Below are 23827 nucleotides of genomic sequence, written 5' to 3'. Positions count from 1 at the left end.
CTATTCTTCAGAAAACAGTGATTTTTGCTGCCACCTGCAGACTACACCATCATCGAGATGGCATCCTTGGCTGCTGAACTGCCACTTGGTGCTGCACCTGCTTCAGCACCACCCCCACCCCTCCACCACCACCACCTCCCCAAGGGCCTAAAGAGGGGAACAGGAGTGAGGATGCGGAGGAGGAAGAAGAGGATGATGAGAATGAGGTAGAGAAAAACCCTACTACCCGCACTAGGCGTGAGTCTTGGGTGTGGCAGTTATTTACCATTCATGGTAATGTTCCTAAGGCTTGTGCGAACCGCGTTACCTGCAATGAGTGCAAAATGATACTCAGTCGCGGGAAGCACGGTAAGTACAGCTTTGGGACCACTACTATGAAGCGACACCTGAGGTCATTTCACTCTGGGGCTATTCGCAGGGTTGTATCTTGCGAAGAACGTAGCAGGTTGATTTCCTCTATTTCATCCTCTGTTTCTGATCCTGTCACCACAAGGACCACCTCTGTGGTACAGCGTCTTCCTCAAGCTGCCTCACAGGCCATACAGAATGCTGATGACCCTTACCTTTCGAGGGTCACAGTTGTATGTATGTACTGTGACACAGTACTCTGCAGGGGGGAGCGACTTCGGAGTGCTTTTGAGACTATCGACTCAGAGCACGAGAAGACCTGCTCACTACCCAAATAAAACCCACTCTACATCTTCCTCTCTCAGCTCGCCCTTTCTTATCCCTGTGGTTGGTGTCCCCCCCTTTACCCTCCTCTCCTAGTGTGTCGTGTCTGAAAAACCAAAAAAAATACAAAATTACAAAAATCAAAAAAAAATAAGGCTCTTTTCAGAGCCGCCTTTCCCAGATAAAAAATAGAAGTGAAAATAAATGAAGCAGGGCTCTTTGCATTTTTTAGAAGTCCGCGGACAGTTCGCGAACATTAAAGAAATTGGGTTGCTACTCCATCACAAACATTGTAATTTTCTCTGGAAAGAAGTGGTGGCTCTGAAAAGAGCCTTTGGGTGGTGTTTGTAAGTCAAAAATTGTAAATGCTTAACATCTACTTCAAAATCGTTGTTGTAATTCCAAAAAAGTTTGCAATGCATTTTGTACATTTCTCAGAAAAATCTGATTGCCGGCATAAGTAAGATGGACTCCATCTCTGCGAAAAATGTATGTACTACAAAACATAATATTTTCATTGTGAAAAGAAGACATGCCAAAATCTCTTAGAAAGGCACAAACAGCCTTATTAACATTGCGCCTTGCTTTTTCCATTTGTGGACCAAATGAAGAAGAACAAAGCCACATTTGTCTCTGCGCAATCCATGAAAATATCACTTGAGAATTAGGAAACATGTCCATAACCTTCCTAAGTCCTTCTTTCATAGCAAATTGCAAAAAAATTCCAGTCACATGTCCTAAACTGTTTCCTCCACAATGAATTACAATTATGTCTGGATGTTGCTCTGTCTCCAAAGTAGCACAGTGAGGTAGCAAGTCCAACCACTTCATTCCACGTACTCCATGCCAGTGTACTTCCACATGTGGGAATCCAAGGTCTACAGCTACTCCACAGCTTTCTGCATGCACCTTCAACCAATGTATCCACAAATCTCCTAAAATCCAAACAATCTGTTTTCTGAAACACACAGCCATAGCTATCTTTTGTTCTCTCAGCAAAAAGAGTATCTGAGAAAATCTCTCCTGGCACAACACACCCACCAAACTCTCCTGACCAATCCCTTTCAGTGCTTATTCTCATTTGCATGTCTTCTGAACCCAAAAATCCCCGGATGTAACTCCCGATGTCCGTGAACTACCGCCATGTCCGCGGACATATCGTAACATGAACAGCCCTTCTACCATTTCCACTACACTCTCTCTGCCATTCCCTCATTGGATGTACCTCAAAAATCACATGACCGTGCACCAATCACATTCAAGACCTCTACATCCAACTGCATCATCATAGATCAGCACTGCAAATGTACTCTGAATTTCTCTGAGTAGAAGTGTCATATCATTGGCAAGCAGCATCTACCAGAAATACTGTACAAGTCTTCAAGATTTCTACTTGCAGCTCCATGCATATCCATATGCATGAACACAAACTTCAGGTATGCATATTTTCTGTATAGTAGATGAACACATTTTCAAATAGACTTTTACCTTGTAAAATCTGTAAAATGAATTTACTGTACTTTTTTCAATTTCCTAAAATCAACTATCACTTATAAACCTTTATACTATTTACTTTCTTTATATACACACACTCAAATCATGTTAAACTAACATTTTTTAAATGTAATATATAGACTACATATATTCAAACAAAATTGCATGCAAACACAATCTGTTTAAACCTTTATAAAAAATACTCATACAATTTCATATTTTTTGTTTTTATTTCTTTATTTACTTAATTACTTTAAATTAGACATGACATTGAGGCGCTATTACCTAGAACAGTTTACTTACAGAAATAGTGGTATTCACTAATATATTATAAATTTCACAAGACATAGTAAAGATATTTTTTTTTTGCTACAGTTAGTCATTCAATACAATTTGTTCATTAAGACATATCATATGTACTGAACTGATGCAATGTATCTTATGTAAATAAATTAGTTTAATGGTTTTACAGAAGGCACTGAGGATTTCAATTAAAAAAATCAATATCTAAATTAAAAACAGTGCTATATACAAACAAAGTTACTAATTTGAAGCTTTTACAATTGCAGTGAAGACCAGTTTCCTGAAAGTAAGCAGCCGAATTCGAAGAAGAAAGAAAAACTAAGAAGTTACCTGTTAATTTTTAAAAAAAGTAAGTAAAATATCACCATAATATTTGTATTATTAATCAAATATACTATAACGTTAATACAAGCTATTTCGGTTTCTAAAAATAGAGATTTTGTACCATTTTGTCCAAAAATGTCCATGTCTTAAACAGCGATTTACAGCCAGAATGGCCCACAAATTTCTATTTTTGGACACACAAATTACCCAAATGAACCACTACAATTTTCATATTATAGAACAAACAACTGTTTTAATTGTATACGTTAGATTTACTATTTGTACTTTTCCACACCACTAGCTTACTTTTTTTTTGTCATGTCATCTGAACCCCAGTTTAGTAACACATAAATTCAAGAATACCTATCCCTACTAGTTTTAGTTCCCAATGCACAATCACACACCATTACATGCATCTTTATCATCTTACTCAAACACTCATGCACACAGCACACATACATTCCAGAACACCCCAACCCATATCTTCTTTATTTTTTTCAACAGACCCTAAAGAATGCCTACCAAAAGTCAAGTCCGTAGAAAGCAACGCAAAAGTAGAGCAAATGAAAATAAAGGTGTCCAACATAAGCATTCATCTCTAGCAGAATTTGTAAAAAAAGTTGAAACAAAACAGCTAATACAATCATTTAGTGAAACACAAGAAGTTTCAAGTACAACAACTTTGCTTCCTCTATCAAAATGTAAAACAAACCAAAAAACAATTAACAGAAAATCAGCTATCAGTACAGATAAAACTACTTCTTCAAATTTTAATATAGTGCAAAGTAAGCATACCAAGAAAAGTATTTTAGCCAAAATATACCGTCACAAAGTCCTTCGAAATCTTATAAAAACAGGAGAGAAATCAGGTTCAAAGCTTAAAACCTATCATAGGAAATTAGTCTTAGAAGCATTGATGGACAGTGCAATTCTTCTCAAAAGAAATTTATTTATTTTACTGTTAAACAAAATGAAACCACTAACAAAACTAATAACTAAATTACAAAAAAGGCTTCTCAATAAGCGAAATATCAACAGAAAGAACTTCTTAAGTATCAGCGGAGGTGAATGGAATCACACTACAAGCACAGAACCATATTTTAATGAAGAAGCGTACAAACAAAAGCAAACGAATACAATTGCCATACATAGCAGTGGTCGAGGTTATGAAAAAGTGAATAATCCCATAATGGAGCAAGAAGTACTTCTTACAAAAATATGCCCTGAAAACTTAGAATTACCCCTCCATTCAACTGAATCAGAACGTCTAGTGTACAAATGGCCATGCACGTCAATGTGTAACATTCCCAAACAATGTTTCAAATCTTTACGCCAATTCCTCAATAAATATGTAAAAAGCAAAGACAAAATCAAAATTAAATTACTGCAAAATATAGATACCTGTCCAGTGGGCAAGTACACAGGACTACAAGGACATTCATTGGCCTGCATTACAGGACCTACTTGTAAAACCACTTTCCATGATATCAAAAGGATATCAACATATCATTCAACTATAAGAAATCTAGTCTATAAACTGTACTATGCTAAAAGTCCTGCTTTAGCACTAGCAAAGTTAAATAACATCCTTCTACATGGTACAGCAAAAGACCTACTTGAAGAAATTCACTATATCCAGAAAAAATATTTTGGAAGTGAAAGCCATTTACAGAATGAAATAGCTTTAAACCAATTAAGCAACAATTCTACACATGGCAACCTTTTGCTAAACACATACAAAATAGAAATACTAAAATTTAAAAGTACATCAGCTGAAGTACCAAACCATGTATGTGTATGTTGCCGTAGAATTTTTTATAAAAGTAACACAAAAACTGTGGAGCCTATCATACAAAATAGAAGCAATGAAGATTGTAAATGGTTTGAATTAGCTCTCTACCTTGTAGCAGAAAACAAATATGAAATAACTGAGCCCTTAATACTTTGCAGTTATTGCACTACAAAACTTGACAACAACCAAACTCCTTCACGTTCTATCACAAATAATTTGGAATTATACCCAGTACCAAAACCTCTACAACAACTTAATTTATATGAGAGCATCATAATTCAAACAGTACACCCACTTCAAGCAATAATACGCCTTCAACCAAAAACAGCAAAATTACCTCCCTCTGAATTGGTAAATATCAGCTTCAGAATACCGCTCATTACGGATGTATTCTGAAGATCCCAGATTTAGACAAAATGTGGAATACATATTCCACCTACTCTTTGAAAGTGAACTAGCAACTTTATGTTACGGAGTTGCACACATATTAAAAACTTTCAAAATATGACAGCTACACAATTATTAGAGAAAGTGCAACAAAAGGATGAGGTTTTACAATCAAATATTACAAATCTATTAGCAAATATGCGTGGTACTAAAGAGTACTGGTTTCGACGTCATGGAGATGTACGTTGTATGATCAGAAACCTTGGCCCACAGACTTGGTTTGTTACATTAAGTTGTGCAGAATATGCACGGGAAGATTTACATGATTTCCTACGCATTTCAAATAAAAACAAAACAAACAGATATTCTAACACCTGGAGAACTTTGTTCTTTGGATCCTGTTAATGTTTCAAGATATTTTCACCATCGCTTCATTGCTATGCTACATTTTATTTGTAATAAAACTGTTCCTCCCCTTGGAGAAGTGCAACACTTCTTTTGGAGAAAAGAATACCAAGCCAGAGGAGCACCACATATCCACATGCCTTTATGGATTAAAGATGCTCCTAAATTTGGTCTAGACAGTGATGCCACTGCTTTACAGTTTATTGAAAAATATGTCACTTGTGAAATTCCATCAGAAGCCACAAATAGTGATCTTCATGCACAAATTTTACAATTTCAAAGACACAAATGTGGAAAATATTGTCGTCGCAAATACAAACACAAAGGCAAATACTACACCAAATGCCGATTTGGTTTCCCTAGACCAGTTACAAATACAGGTCAAGTAAACAACCTCATGTCGTCAGTTAGACATAGTGTTAAAGGTAAGTCACCTAAAAATACATATTACATAAAAAGAAAAGAAGAAGAAAAATATATCAATGATTATAATGCAATCATTGCCCACTTATGGAATGCAAACATAGATGTGCAGTACATTGCAGACAATTCTACTGCAGTTGCACAATATGTCACAGCATACTTAACTAAAGCAGAAAAGACAGAGCTCCAAGACCTCTGGAATGACCTGTCATCAGATAAAACAGTATCTCAGAAATTATACAGCTTGGGCATAAAAATGCTCACCCATAGAGATGGTAAATCTGAAAATATAGTATGGCTAAGTCTTGGTCCAGCTTAATCTAGAAAAAGAGTTCTAAAATCATATGAAGATATAGAAACAATAGCCAAACATGATCCCAACAGCCAAGACATTTTAAAAAACAATTTATTGGACACATACTACCCAAACAGAAGTAATACTTTGGAAAACATGTGTCTATACCAAATAGCCAAAAACTACACATACAAAAATAATATGAAACCTGATGAAAAAAAAGGTAAATATAGAGTGACAGACTGTGAAGGCAGCTTAGTTAAACTCACTAAACCAAATTTAATTAATCATATCAAATTGTCATTGAAGACTCCTCAACATAAAGAAGTATATTACATGTCCCTGCTACAACTCTTCAAACCATGGAGAAAAGAAGAATTACTAGATAACTATGACTCATATGAGGATGCTTTCAAAGCAAATGAAAGCACTATAACTGATGTAAACTTTACACAGTACAAAACAATGTTGCATAATGAACAGCAACACGAAGAAGAACTCCAAGCCCAACTAGATAAGGATACTCCTGACAGTAGTCAACCTTCTGTAACAGGAAGCCAAGAACCACTGGGAGAACCACTAATAACAAATGAGGCAGAATTAGCTATGATAGAAGTATAAAACACCATGTGTCAGTATGAAGATAAGGAAGACTTAACTATACTACAATGAAAACTAAACAATGAGCAAAGTAGCATTTTTCAAGAAGTAACAAACCAAATTGCACATGGTGTAAAACATGAAAATAAAGAATGTTCCTGCCATAATTATAAACCTATACTACTGTACGTCAGTGGTGAAGCTGGTTCTGGCAAAACATTCCTAATCAAAATCATTAGTAAGTTCCTTCAACAATTGACAAACAACAAACTGTCAGCTGTTGTCACTGCCCCCACAGGTTTAGCTGCCTACAACATAGGTGGTGTTACATTACACCGATTACTACTATTACCAGTAGAACACCAGAACAAATTAGACTATTACAAACTTTCTGCAGAAGCTGCAATGGAATTACGCAGAGTATTGAAACAAATGAAAATGCTACTAATAGATGAAGTGAGCATGGTCTCCAACCTGATGTTCGCTTTGATTCACCTCAGATTACAAGAAGTACTCAAAACAGACTATGAAGAGCTCTTTGCAGGAAAACACATTATTGTTTTTGGAGATCTGCTTCAATTAACACCAGTAAAAGGTGAACCTATTTTTAAAACATTAGGGCACAAACTCTGCCGTAAAACTGTTGGCAGCATTGGAAATGTCAACCTTTGGCAACATTTCCAATACAGAGAATTAACAGAAAACATGCGCCAATCTGCAGATCTAACTTATGCCAACATTTTTAAAAGTTTGAGAGTATGTATACTTTCTAAAGAAGCAGAAGCAACATTGAAAACCCGGCACATTAATGCACTTTATGGCGATAATGCATGTGCTACAGATGTTATGGAACAATTAGCCCACAAAAATGTCAATTGTATGGCCTTAATGCCAACTCTTGCAAGCTGTCTCAAATTCAATGAAATAATGTTAAGTAAAGAAATGCAACCAATAATGGAAATTAGCGCCACAGACAAACTAGATGTACATGGTATGACACTACCCATGTGCGACCAAGCCACAACAAGACTAAATAATTTAGAAAAATCAATCTCAAACACAGCAGGCTTAGAAAAGATGTTAAAATTATCCTTAAATTGCAGAGTAATGCTTAAACGTAACCTTGACGTGGACCAAGGTCTAGTTAATGGAGCACTGGGTACAGTTGTTGGCTTTCAAACATACCCACGTGACAACAAAATTCAGTTTGTCAATATACTCTTTGACAAACTTTCAGAAGTAAAACTGATAGGACGCTCAACAGCTAGATTCCTTCTCTTCAAAGATATGTATGTACGCAGAGAACACTTTTCTCTAACTCTTGCATACGCAGTCACAATTCATAAATCACAAGGTCTTACCCTAGACAAAGCAATGATAGATATTGGTAACACAGTCTTTAAAGAAGGCATGAGCTACGTAGCATTATCACGCTCACGTACACTTGACGGTCTATTTCTAATCAACTTTGATGCAAGTAAAGTAAACGCTGATATTCCTTGCATTTTAGAATATAATAGACTTTGCTCACTATACACTCCCCATCTAAACACATATTCTGTTCCACAAAAACTAAAACGTTGTAAAAGAAAACTAAATCAAACAGAAATGCAACAGGACGTCACTGCAAATCCTCCAAAGAGAGTAAAAGAAACAAATACTTCATCAAGTACCACAAACAAAAAAGAATCAATTAGAGAAAGTAAACCAGGTACTTCTTTAAAGAAGGAAGACAAACTCCAAAAAAAGCAGTTAGATACAGAACTACCTGGACCATATAAATTCTCAAATATAGTTGGTGTAAGTTGCTATGCAAATGTAGCAATGAATATTCTATTTCAATTACCACCAATTGTTGACAACATTTACTTACATAGTACAGACCCTTTGTGTTTGCAAATGTTAGTACTTCACAGAAATGCAGCAAACAATCCTGACAACACATATAGTGCTTTTAGAATAAGACGACAATTGGACTACTGTGCTGGAATGGTGAAATTCACTGTAAACTCACAGGAAGATCCACAAGAATTTAATGTACTTACTATTAGTACTGGAAAACAAAAACATACCTATAAATGAAATCTTCCAGATTTCATACATGTGGAAACATACATGCACTCTGTGCAACAATGTGACACAAGAAGAAATTCCCAATGAACGCTTCATATATATATCAATACCAAATTGTGAATCCATTCCATTTCAGCAACTTGTACAAAATGCAAACCATGGTAGATTATGCTCTACCTGCAATTCAGATAATCGCTCCACGTTAGTAATACAAACACATAGTAAATACGTAATACTAATGTTTCTACGTTACAATGCAGATGGTACCAAAAACAACTGCAAGCTGACTGGGGTCACACATAGTCAAATATCACTTGGTAAGAAAACCTTCACAACAATAGGTATAATCTACCACGCAGGAGCCACAACCAATTCAGGGCACTACACGGCATATATAAAAAAGAAATGTGGATGGTTTGAATGTAATGATAGTACCATTACTCTAAAGCAGAGATTACCAGCAAATCTTACAGTCGCTTATTTGATGTTCTTAAAACCAAAATGTGATAAATAAACTGTATTTAAACCTTTAAGTAAATTTGTGTTAAAAAAATATAAACTGTTAGAATACTCCAAAAGCTATCCAACTGCTCAAAGATTCTACAACAACTAATCAGATAAATGAATACCACTAAATTAGACCAAAAAATACACAGTTAGAATACGCCAATTGGTATCTAACTGTCCCAAAATTATACATTTGTGTTAAAATAATATAAACTGTTAGAATACTCCAAATGCTATCTAACAGCTCAAAGATTCTACAAGAACTAATCAGATAAATGAATACCACTAAATTAGGCCAAAAAATACACAGTTAGAATACGCCAATTGGTATCTAACTGTTCCAAAATTTAACAATATCAAAACAAATGAAGAATCTGTTACTGCTCCAAAAAAAATACAACAAAGCAAAGTATAAAGCATTAGCCAGAAACAACAAGTGAACACTGAAAACAAACAAACAAATACACTATAGCATAACAGAAAAAGTTTTTTTTTTAATCCAACATGGACTTTTTTTTCTCCCACAGACCCAATGATTTTAGCAACAAATACAGAAACTGAGCAAACTGCACAGTACTCTGATTTGTACTCTACTAAATATGAGGGTCGAAAAAAAATAAAAGTATATTGCTTATACAATGTAATAAGTCATTACAAAATACTAATACTAACATGCTATTTTCTTTTATCACAGAAATGAAGAAGAAAAACATGGACTCCCATTACTAGACCAAACAGTAAGTATACAATAATAAGGACAGCCATAGCAGCATGTCACATCCATAGTATCTAATACCTTTGTTCCTTATACATTTGTTTTTCACCCAAAGTTATAAGCAAATATGAATGTGATATACTGCTGTGGTTGTTGCCAGGGCATAGAGTCTTGGGTGCATGGCCAAATGGCCATGCACCCAAGACTCTATGCCCTGGCAACAACCACCGCAGCATATCACATCCATAGAGTCAAACATTTCAACTATGATCTATGGGAAACTTTTAATGTCCGCGAACAATGTGAGTGTTCTTATAAAACTTTGAACTTGCCAGCGAACAATACGGACACCGTTTTCAGGACACCCCCTACGAACATTTCAGAACAACGCGATAGTTCTTAGAACACTTTCAACTTAACAACGAACAATACGGACAGCGTCCTAAGGACACCCCTACGAACATTCCAGGACACCGCGAGTGTTCTTAGAAGCGTCTTCAGAACACCACCATCTTGTTTATTTGCGAACATTTCAGGACACCGCAAGTGTTCTTAGGACACATTCAACTTGACAGAGAACAATACGGACAGTGTCCTCAGGACACCCCCTACGAACACTCCCCGGACACCGCGAGTGTTCTTAGAAGCGTCTTCAGAACACCACCATCTTGTTTATTTGCGAACATTTCAGGACACCGCGAGTGTTCTTAGGACACATTCAACTTGACAGAGAACAATACGGACAGTGTCCTCAGGACACCCACTACGAACACTCCCCGGACACCGCGAGTGTTCTTAGAAGCGTCTTCAGAACACTACCATCTTGTTTATTTGCGAACATTTCAGGACACTGCGAGTGTTCTTAGGACACATTCAACTTGACAGAGAAAAATACAGACAGGGTCCTAAGGACACCCCCTACGAACACTCCCCAGACACCGCGAGTGTTCTTAGAAGCGTCTTCAGAACACCCCCATTTTGTTTATTTGCGAACATTTCAGGACACCGCGAGTGTTCTTAGGACACATTCAACTTGACAGCGAACAATACAGACAGCGTCCTCAGGACACCCCATACGAACACTCCCCGGACACTGCGAGTGTTCTTAGAAGCGTCTTCAGCACACCCCCATTTTGTTTATTTGCGAACATTTCAGGACACCGCGGGTGTTCTTAGAACACATTCAACTTGACAGAGAACAATACGGACAGCGTCCTCAGGACACCCCCTACGAACACTCCCCGGACACCGCGAGTGTTCTTAGAACAGTTTCACTTTGCTTGCGAACAAAACGGACACATATTGAGTCCTTAGAACACCCTCAGTCAGTTTATTTAGAACATTTCAGAACACCCGTGATGTCTGCAAACAAATCGAACACAAAAAGAACGTCTAACACATAAAAAACACAACTTTCATCCTATCTCATACACTCCCACCCTCCCCAAACACTCCTACACACCAACACACTCTACAAAATACACATTTTGAACAAAGTTTCACTGCGCTGTCCGCGGACGTCCGTGAATCCAAGATGGCGGGCGCTACAGAAAAATCAGATGCGCTTCAACACTCCACGCCGTCCAATCAGCGAACACGTTGCATGTCCGCGAACATCACGCAAGACGATTGGCCAATCAGGACACTGTCCACGGAGCGAACAGGGAAGTGTGTCCGCGAACCGAACACAGATATCACTAATTTTTTTTACCTACTTTTTGGTCATTTTAAAAAAAACTACTGGACGGATTTTCACCAAATTTGCAAAAGCACGCTTTCGGGACCAAGCCGCTGCTCCTGGTCCAAATTTGGTGGAAATCCGTCCAGCGGTTTGGGCTGTAGGCGCAAGCAAAATCTTTTTCCCATTCAGTCTATGGGAAAAAAAAAAGTTTTGGGACCCCCCCTATAACTTTGCCCCCCCTGGACGAATCCTCACCAAACTTTGCAATAAAATTCAGAGTGACCCAAATACTTTTTTTTGCAAAGTTTGGTGAGGATCCGTCCAGGGAGAGCGAAGTTATAAGCCACCCAAAAAGTGCTCTTCCTATGGAAACAGCAACTTAACCATAACTACATGGCCACTACCGTGGCCATGTAATATATATATATTCAAAGCAAAAAACGAACCGCAAAGCAGCAGCTCACAGCGGCACTCCTCCATCCAGCATTCCTCGAAAAAGTACACCACTCGTACATTTTCCATTGATTAAAATGTCCTTTATTCTTTGGTATGGACTTTGAGAATACACACCCATGAAAAATTACAATAATACGTTTCACCCCAAACTGGGCTTCGTCAGATTGTAACTGAGACCATGTTTACATTGGATTATATTGTGTTTCCTGTTTGGCTTCGATCTGTTTCCTGTTTTACCACCACTAGACCAGTGTTTTTACCATTATATATACAGAATTACATATGTACATCTGGTAGAGATTGCATGCAATAGGCCTATCTGTCATGCTACCAGATTGAGGTCTTGCTCATGAAGCCAGACTTTGACCTTTTTCCGGAATAGGAGAAATGATGGTTCCTCTCTCAGAGAGACTGGTAACGCATTCCATTTCTTAGCAGCAAGGACTGGAAAGCTAACCCCGCCTGCGCGTTGTTGTTTAAAGTGTGGAATGGAGATGCAGTGCGATTGGGCTGTTCTAGAGGGTCATGTAGATGATTGTCGGGAGATGGTATTAGAGAGGTAGATAGGATCCTGGTTAGATAAGCACTTATGGGTGAGAGACAATGTTTTTAGGTCAATTCTTTGCTTAATGTTAATCCATTTGATTACGTGTCTGGTAGCAGAAATATGTTGATTCCTGGGAATGTTTAAGGCTGCTCTGATGGCATTGTTTTGCATAACTTGCATTTTGTTGAGATTATGTTGAGAGGTGCCTAGGTAAAGTGCATTGCAATAATTGAGCTTAGATAGGACTAGTGCTCTGGTTATTGTGATGCAGTCAGTAGTTGTCAAGTAGGTAGGGACGGCGGGCCGTGATGAGCTTGCAGGTATGTGCGGTGGACGACGCCATGGCGTTAGTTTGTCTCTTGAGAGAGTGCAGAGTCGATGTAAATTCCTAGTGTTTTCACAGCATTAGCAACTTTAATTAAATTGCCATCAATATTGAAGGAAGTAAATATCGCCCCCAATTTGTTCAGGCTGGCTGAAGACCCTAGAAGAAGCAACTCTGTCTTCTCATCCTTAAGGCAGAATCTGTGCTTCGCCATCCATGCTTGTATAATAAGGTAAATGTCATTGATGGTCTTACTGTCTACAGTGTGATCACTGGTGATAGGGACGAGTATCTGGGTGTCGTCCGCATAGTTAGTGTGTTTGTAACACCCAGATAGTCAAGTTTATCAAAAAGGGGCTTGGTGAACACATTGTAGAGGGTAAGCGACACACATGACCCTTGTGGGACCCTGCAGGTAACTGGGGTGGGTATGGCAGAGGCAGAAGGTGCAAAGACCCTCATGGATCTGTTAAGGAAGGACTCAAACCAAGCGTTTGCTTGGTCTGAAAAGTGTGCAGCAGAAGAGGTGTTTGAAAAAGATTTTATGGTCCATCAGGTCAAATGCCGCTGATAGATCAAATAAAAGAAGCAAGGCTAGTTTGCCCTTGTCTTTCAGACTCTGGATTTGAGTCTTGACTTCAATAAGCACTGTTTCTGTTCCATTTCTGGGTCTGACTACAGATTGTTTTAGTCCTAGCAGGTTATTGGATTCAAGATGTTGATGTATCTGCAGATAGGATGCACGGTCCAGTATTTTTTAGCAAGAAAGGAACCGCTGTGATGGGTCTGTAATTCGAAGGGTTGTTGGAGTCTAGTGAAGGTTTCTTTAGCAGTCGGAGTACCCAAGCGTCTTTTGGATTGTTAGGTACAGTACTGGATTTGAATGAAGCAGTGATGATAGAAGTGATGAAAGGGGTCAGTTCTTTAGCAGCCTCCTTGATGGGTGGGACTGGACAAGTGTCTCCCTTGCAATTGGAGGGTTTGAGTTTCAGGATGATAGTCTCAACCTCTTTGATAGTGAGCGGAGTGAAATTAGTGAGTGTAAGTGTGAGCCCTGAATGGGATCAGTGACAGAGCAAAGTATTTTTTTGTTTCAATTTTATTTTGGAGCAGGGTTATTTTGTCTTGCAATCCCTTCTGGATATTAGTACACCAGTGGGCGTCTTTAATACAGGTATCTGGAGGGGGGGCCAGCTCTTTCAGGATGTTACATAAGAGCAAATCCAAAGGAGTACCGTCTGATAGCCCTTTTGGACATTTTGGGGAAAGTTTACGCAACAATGCTTCAACACAAACTATTGAATTGGATCACGGTAAGTGGTCACGTGGATCCTAGACAGGCCAGATTTGTGAAGGAAGTTGTTTGTGGCTTGAACCTCCTACTAATAAACCTTTTAAAATGGAGGCAATAAGAACGGGGAGAAATGTGTATTTAGCACTTATTGACTTCTCGCATTATCCTTAATTTACTTTAGATAGCATCGATCGAGAACTACTCTGGACCAAGATGAAGAACTGGGGTTGTCCTCCAAGTTTGCTAGCTGCAATTAAAGAACTGCATACTGACACCAACATCAAAATTCGGTTAGACCAGGGCAGCACTCTAACGGGCGAAATTAAAACCTTTTGCGGCGTGAAGCAAGGATGCCTCCTGGCCTCTATCATATTTAACCTCTTTTTGTCAGGCATTGGTGTTGCAATTGAAGGTACTCGATCCTTTTCTCCAAAAATACAAGGGTCCCTTGTAAGTTGGATGCTGTATGCCAATGACTTGATCCTGTTGGATGCCACCCCAATTGGGCTGCAGCGCAAAATGGACGCAGTAAAAGCAAAAAAATATGTGGAAAACAATGGCCTGCACATAAACAATGCAAAGAGTGATATACTAACTTTGCAAAATCTGAAAGCCTGCAAAAAAGGTCAAAACAAAAAATTTAAATGGAATCTGGGAAAGGAGATATTAAGTACTGTCACTAATACTAGATATTTGGGCATGCAGATTAGCGCAAACAGAAATGATGGCTCTTGGGCAGAGATTGCAAAATCAAAGTGTCGGCAATTTGCATGCCAGGCAATGATTCTGAATAAAAAGTACGGGAAATTCTCCTTGAAAGCTGTGATAAACTTTTACCAGCAAAAAGTGGTTCCAGCACTAATATTTGGAGCCGAAAATGCGTTTGGCTGCTCAGATGAACTATGGTCCACCTTAGAAAATATATTTTGGGTAAAAATACTCCAGCTACCTAAAGGCACATCAACGGCTTGTGTACGATACAAGCTAAGTTTGATCTCCATCAATGCTCGCATCAGTTGGAACACCTTAACATTGTTTCGGAAAACCACAATGAAAGATGTAGTTCCTCAATTTAAAATCTTGCACAATCCGGGCAGTGGCAACCCCGAGTGTTTATTGTTACTATGGAATAAGCGATGTGAGGCCGTTCTGGAGCTCCATGAAATAGATGTGAAAACTCTGCATGAAAATCCAAATTTAGTTAAGACGAAAATATGGAAATTGGACTGGATTCGAACTGGTGACAGAAGAAGGAACACCAAACTCATGAAAGATGCGCCCAGCAAAGCCAGAGCATATAACATACTACAAAGATATGTGGCACTATTTCCCGACAACAAGAGAAGAGCGCTATATATGCGCTTCGTCTTAATAAACTAAAGACAGGATAAGCGACTGGGTCCATATGGGCGACATGAATGTAAATTGCAGGTTTTGTGTGAAGAATGAAGAAACTCTAAAACATCTCACGCTCTTCTGCACTACATTACAAACACAAAAGACAAAATATCTGGGTCCTATGCTGACAAAACAGTGGATGCTGAATGCAGATAATTGGTGGCAGACGTTTGATGGGGAGGACAAAACAGTAACTTTTTTCTTGGAAGAAATAGAAAAGCTCTTAGCTATCACAAATGCTGAAGAAATAAACTCAGGAAACCATGCTCCTTCTTATCGTGATGAAGCACATAGCACTTGGACAGTGGACCAAATAAGGCATGATTATGGTGGAAAAATGTGTATTTTTATGACGTTGTGAATAGATGTTATGTATTTCGTATGTAATTCATGTCTTTTCTTTTTTAAAGGTTTGAATAAGGCAATAAAACAAAAATACAATTCCTTTGTACTGGACTTTGCTTTAGATATGCAATCGTTGAAGTTACCTTTTTTGGCTTGGACAATGGCTACCTTGTAGTTAAATGTGGCTGCAATAAAGTTGTCCTTATTAGCTGATGTTGGGCTATTCTTCCGTAGGATTTCGGATGTTCTTTTCAATTTCCTAAGAGTCTTTAGGTTGTTGAGGTGGGTGTGAGGTTTAGAATTCTGCAGTTTGAGGGGCACTATTGTATTAATAGCCTTCATCATTGTTTCATTATGCAAGTCTACTAGTACTGAAGGGTCTGAATGCGTTATAGTGGGGTGGATGATGGGGTTGTAGTAGTGGTAAAACTTTCTCTAAAGTTAGATTACGTTTATTTCTGGTCATCATGACCGGTGCTTGGGTTTGAAGGGTAGGTAGCGCAGATCCTTCCATAGTGAGCGAGATTAAATGGTGGTCAGTCCAGGCCCACAGTGTATTAGAGAGTATGTAAATATTGCAATTTAAGTCCACTAACCAAGCTAGCATTCTTCCTTTATTATGAGTAGGTTCAGTTATCCGGTGTGTATACCCTAATTCAGTAATTGAATCCTTTAGGGCAAAAGCTTTAAGGTCTTTAGGATATTGGAAACCTAGTTTAAAATCACCCATGATAATGACTTGAGAGTTGCTTTTGGTATAAAATGATAGCAGGTGTGAGATATCATTTTCAAAGGTAGTGGACGATCCTGGTGAGCAGTAGATCAGGTGTATTGTAATGGTGGATGTGGGAGATGTGGGCAATTTGACGCATAGTCAGATAGTATGGGTTGGTTGTTGGCGTTTCTTAGGCCTAATGCGGTTTTGTAGATAAAGGCAATGCCTCCTCCTTTCGAGGTGTTGGCATCTCTATCAGATCGGATGATGGAAAAGTTATCCGGGATGGCAAGGGCAAGTGAAGTGCCTGATGCTGTGTGAAGCCAAGTCTCCGTGATGGCAATGAAGTCCAGATTGTGGAGTGTTATGAAGTCGGCTATGTCTAATGCATGAGCTGGTAATGACCTTGCATTAATGAGGCCAGGTTTAATGATAAGTATGGAGTTGTGATGTTTAGCCATGGGCAACCTGTGGCTGTTATTGGATGCATGGGGTGACTTATCGGTGATGGCTGCTGCGTTAAGATCTTTGCTGATCAGGGTATGGTGTTGTTGTGGCAATCTAGAACAAAGTCTATGATTTCTAAGTAGTGTAGGGCACGAGGTGCTGGGCGATGGTGTGGGTTTAGATAGCTGATGTGATTGATAAATGGTGCTGCCTAGAGGCGAAATTGCATATAATTGTGCTAGAGCAGCATGAAGAGGTACGTTGGTTAGTGCCTGGGCAATGTGTTCAGTGTAAAAGCCTCGCAGTGGTAACCTCTGTAGGTGGTGAGGTTCAAAGTTAAGGCATGGTTGTAGGAAAGTTGAGGGAGGTATGAGTGCTGAAGGTGGGAGGTTAGATGCCATGGTTAATCGAGTAACAGGTACTCTAATGTTCGTTAGAGTGCCTATGGGTATGAGCAGAGGATTGGCTATGTTGACTACTAATAGAGGCAAGTCACAGTTTGTGAGGCAGTATAGGATGAAAGCTAGCACTTGGTAAACTAGCAGCATGGCTAAATCTATTAGAAGATGACCAGGTATCTAAGTGTGCTCCCACTACGATCATATTAGACTAGCCAATAGGAGGGTAGCCTAAAGTTTCAGTTGTAATATGCTGGGGACCATGCGAAATCCTCTTACATGACAAATACAATGAGTGCATAGTACAGGTAAAAAGAAAACCTAGGCCTATGCACGTGTACATGCGTGGTTGGCAGTGGCTAGCTAAGCATAGCATGAGAACAATTTACAGGCAATCCTGTTACTGTGGTTCAATGCAATACAACAGTTCAAGCAGCGTGCTCATTTAGCAGGCTAGTTAGGCTAAGATCAAATAGAATGTATATTACAATGCGTAGAATTGCTAGCAATGGCCAATTTACTACGATCAGATGATGGTCCCAAAGACTTATTCCTTGATAAAGACAAATCGCGTCATACATAGGTTGCAGAAAAGTCAAAATACTAAACAAGATGGCATGGCAATGTATATTATGTGGTCAGCTATGGCAGGCAGTGAGGCATGAGCAAAATATGCCCAATTCTGTAATATGGATTTGGCAGGATGAGGCGGCGCGGCACTGCTCCAATATTAATGTAATGCGTAACTGGGTAATGTGACACACGTTAAACAAACATAATGGCTCTAGCGGCAGGCATCGATAAGCTAATACTCTTTGTTGAGTCTGATGAGAATTATCGAAGGCAAAGGGATAAGGGTGCATACAGCATTTAGTGCACACGAGAATAACGCTGTTCAATTTTATGGCAATGGAGACGCAAGTTAATAACAAATATGAATATGAAGGTGAGACACTCAGGCTGCAAGATACATTGCAGTACATCGGTGTATGAAAGTCTTACCGGAGGTTTGCTCGCCGGGCAGTGGTATTGTTTGTGGTACTGGCGAATGCTGTAATCTAGATGATCCTCAGGCGAGCTGTGAATTCTGATACACATGGGCTGATACACCCTGTGCAGACAACAGAAATAGTATATAAAAGCACAGGGAAGGTAGGGCTCAAAGCTCGGCACGCTCGGTCAGCTCAGTCAGGAGCTTTGTTCTCCTGCCAAGGTCGAATGCTGGCTGGTGCCTGTCAATGACGCTGGATTAGATAAAAAGCCAAAGGGCTTGCCAATCCAGACCTGGAGCCCCTTTCCTGGTCTAAACGTGCTGATTACAAAGTGGTGGCCCTCTTGGAGGCATCAAACCTTGTGGTATAAAATAAAAGTTAATATTACAGCACCCTGCCCTTTCACATCACACATAGGTCTACTAGTGCATTTCAACATAAGGAAGTGTGTGGATTTTACACTTTGCACAATTTTCAGTGAATAGAAGGAATTCTCCAAGCAACCTATAACCCACAACTTGTTTTAGGACTGAGTCTCCCACGTGCGACAAATGATATTACGTCAAGCGATGGAGCTTCATGACTACATCAACAACTATGCCAGTAGCCTGAATGGTGGATTAGTACTGGGGTAAATCCCATCTGAAAATGTGTGATTCTCACAGACCCCAGTACTAATCCACCATTTCTGCAATTATGCATATATGAAAACAGCGAAGGACTACAGATATGGCCCGATTTGAAAAAGGCATAGATAATGCCGAAACACGTGTAATCAGAAAGGGCCAATAATAAACCTATTTGGATCACCAATAGAATTTTTTTTACTTATTTACATATAACTGTGGCGCAGTAACAAGGTGTGTTAAAAAATACATACTTCCTCACAGACAAACGGAGTAGGGGAACTCAGTCTCCATTTTTTTACACACAACGATGCAACACTTCTGAATTGCAATTGAAACTGGTCGCGGGGGTCTCACAGTGATATCACCATAAAGTTCCTCAAGGCAAAGTTTAAACTATGCCAGTAGGACACACAGATTCATGTTTAATTAGATGTAATTCTGCAGAAACAATCTTCATTTAAGTTGCAGAAAATGCCGCAAGTTTCTAAACTGTGCTTCTCAGTGCAAACATTTATTGGGCTTTATGGAAATTAAATCTCACTTGCATTTATTTTCACAGAGAGCACTATCATTTTATCTTACACATCTGTGGCCCAGTTAAAACTAGTATTTCCTTGGTGTTACCATAACATGTAATATACGTTTAATCTGGATGCAAATGGGGTTCATTACTTACATTTAAATGCTGCTTATACTATTTTGAAAATCAGCTTGGTACCTCTCAGTCTGCAGTGCCTTCATCATCATTCCAGCTGTTTGTCAGGAAACCAGTCTCCAATGGGGCCTGCTCATATCTTTCAGAATCGGCTTCTCTCTGCAGCCTGTCTGGAAACCAGTCCTCCAGTTTGTCTCAGTTCTCTTTCAAGCCAGCAATGTCGTTCCAGTAATCCAGAAATATCCCTCCTTTGTACTAGATATTGTATAATATGTAACTCCTCCCCTAATCGTGTGATTGACAAGATTAACCTCCAGTCTTATGATTGAAAAGGAGGGGCATATTCACTCCTAATATTATGGAGAGGATTTTGTTTTTGTAATCTAACTTTTGATGTGAATAGGCTGGTTTAATAAAATACAGAGTAATACAATCTACACATCAGGAGGAACAATTCAAGATGCCATGTGCCCCTGGGAGATGTATATTCCCAAAAATAATCATTTTTCATTTAATACATTTTATCATTATAAAGCATGCAGATGTGTGCTGAAAGATGCATCTTTTATCTACACATGATAACGTTTCTAGGATCTTCCACTGTAGAGCTATACATGTTTTAATAATTACATTTGTATGTTTAAAAGCATCATAAAAACCTTTTCTTCAACTTGACCAAAAGTGTATGCAATAAATGTTGATTTCAGCCACCAGGTGTCACTGGTGGCACATGAGTAAATAAGCGGTTTTCCACGATGCGGATATATACACACACACACACACACACACACACACACACACACACACACACACACACACACACACACACACACACACACACACACACACACACACACACACACACACACACACACACACACACACACACACACACACACACACACACACACACACACACACACACACACACACACACACACACACACACACACACACACACACACACACACACACACACACACACACACACACACACACACACACACACACACACACACACACACACACACACACACACACACACACACACACACACACACACACACACACACACACACACACACACACACACACACACACACACACACACACACACACACACACACACACACACACACACACACACACACACACACACACACACACACACACACACACACACACACACACACACACACACACACACACACACACACACACACACACACACACACACACACACACACACACACACACACACACACACACACACACACACACACACACACACACACACACACACACACACACACACACACACACACACACACACACACACACACACACACACACACACACACACACACACACACACACACACACACACACACACACACACACACACACACACACACACACACACACACACACACACACACACACACACACACGTTTTACCTACCTTGTGGGGACTATGTGTGGAAACCAGCCTTGTGGGGACTAACCTTTCCCAATGTTCTGGAAATATATTCAGAAAAAATTCATAATACAGGATCCAACTTCAAATTTGCAAAAATACTTATTTTTAGTCGCGTGTTTGGTACCATCTTTGCGGGGACTTGAACGTGTGTTACCATCCTTATGGGGACTTACCACATTATTCTTATTTGGGATGGAATGTATAATGAGCAAATGAAAAAATGCTTACTTTATAGTACTTAGTATACAATATATTTTATATACAAGTACATTCCTGATATCTAGGCACCACAACAGATGGATTAGGATGTTTTTGAATTTGCAAGATGTTTAATTTGCATGTGAAACTTAAAGGCAGTTTGTTCTGGCAGTAAACACTATTATAAACACTAAAAAAACTTCCAGGAAAGAGAACTGTGGCACAGGAGATACCATGATTGACCCAGGATTACACTTTGTGATAAAAAAGGAAGCAGGATTTCAAATTCAAGTTTCATTCTTCCACAGGCACCATCTTCCCTATTTACACATCTCCTCTTTAGGAATGATGAGGTGTTGTTATCTACTTTTGGATCATGTTTAATATTAGTGAAGTTACCTTTCCAATAGAGATCATGTTTGATTATGGTCAATTTAAATTCTCCAAAGCAATTCTAAGTGATAATCATGATAAGGTCCCCACAGAGATGGTGTTCAATTATGACAATGGTATGGTCCCCACAGAGATGGTGTGTGATTATGATAACACCAAAGTCCCCACAGAGATGGTGTGTGATTACAATGATGTTAATGTCCCCACAAAGATGGTGTTTGATAAGAAATAATGTTATTAAAGACACACAGAGGCCATGCAGAGGTCAACAAAAGATGGGAACTCAATCATTTCTGTCCAGTGTTAAACTCCCCGTTTGTCCTCATTTCTCATCTCCTATTGCCCACCTAAATGACTTACCTATCCTTTGCCTACTGCTTTACACTACACAAATATATCCATCTCACACATGACAGCCTTATGCATATTAATACCACATGAACCAGATAGAGCCACGCCAAAGTTCTAACCTCTATCCATTTTACTCATCCCCTAATCCAGTGGCTAATTCGGCATACTAGCACACTCATTTAATAGACCTTGGGCCCTCATCTCCATATAAATGAGAAATCCAAGTGCCACTTTCACAAACCACACTGAACCATACCAGCATTGGGCACTGAGGTAGGTGCGGCCTCCACTTGTCAACACTGCAGGCTTTTCAGACGACTCCCCATCTAATGAAGGAAATAATTTCCGAAATGCATTGGCTTTTTTAGTCTAATACATGTGGATTGTGGCAACTGCTTCCTGTAGGGTATTTTGTGGAGATTTGGGGCCTGACGGTATTTTATTACCGCCGAAAAATAACTTAGCAATAATCACTCTTTGTATTCAGATTTGGCCATGTGCAACAATAATACAATGGACATGCATTATTTCAGCACCCAGACCTGCATATTTGGTATACGTGGTTGGTGGTATTTTGGTGAGCATAATTCCCTTGTTTTATTTGTGGCCCCAATGTCCAGAATCCCTTATCTTCGCTTAGATTTTTCGTGTGATCACTAGAGAGACCTCAGACCTGCATTCTAGAGATACCACAATTTCCAGTGATAGTGTTGGTGCGCCACCATGGGCAAACTCACTGACTTATTTACGACAGAGAGCTATATGTGGTAGTCTTGTGGTAATTTCCACTACCTTATATACGGTAGGGAGCTATGTTCAGAGAGTCTCTCTTCCCGTTGGCTCATGTACCTCCAACAAGTTATACTACAGTCACTCACAATTATTCATACTGATTCTGACATGCACACATCTGTCTTAAAATGACCATTGCACTGTTTAAAAATCTCCCCACATCATTGGCATTGTAATGGTAAATAGAAAATAAACCACCCGTCTGTTTTCAAATATTTTCTGTATTATAAAAGTTGCATTTAGACATGATCTCATTCTTTACAGCAATAAAATGGAACAATCAAAGCATTTTCTATGACACACTGCAATTATAGTGGCGGAGAACAGAACTTAAATTGCAACATTATCACTTGATTAAGACACGCACGGGACTTTCATTTTTCTACACTGACTGCATGCTTTCGTGCACACACACAGCTCCCCCAGTTAGGTAATTACCTTATCTGTTCAGAGGCTTCTCTCTGTGAATGTGGCTCTCTTGGCTTAACTCCAGCAAAAATGAACGCTTGCCTTCTCAAGCCGGGGTCATTGCCTGGAATTCTCAGCTTTTTCAGATAGGACTGCCTCTGCCAGTGGAAAGGTAATTCTTTCAGCTTTCCCCAGTCTCGACTGCAGCAGGACACCCCCACAGCCAGGTCTTCTCCCCAGTAGTGCAGAAAGATGTCTGCCTCTCTTTTTCCCTGCTACTGCCCACTAAAACTTTCCTCTCAGCCCTCTTTATGACGTGTTCCAATGAAATCC

Source organism: Ambystoma mexicanum, chromosome 5q (genome assembly GCF_040938575.1).
Source record: "Ambystoma mexicanum isolate Mex_15411 chromosome 5q, UKY_AmexF1_1, whole genome shotgun sequence".
NCBI classification, from domain to species: domain Eukaryota; kingdom Metazoa; phylum Chordata; class Amphibia; order Caudata; family Ambystomatidae; genus Ambystoma; species Ambystoma mexicanum.
Note: the sequence above shows the minus strand (reverse complement) of the source record.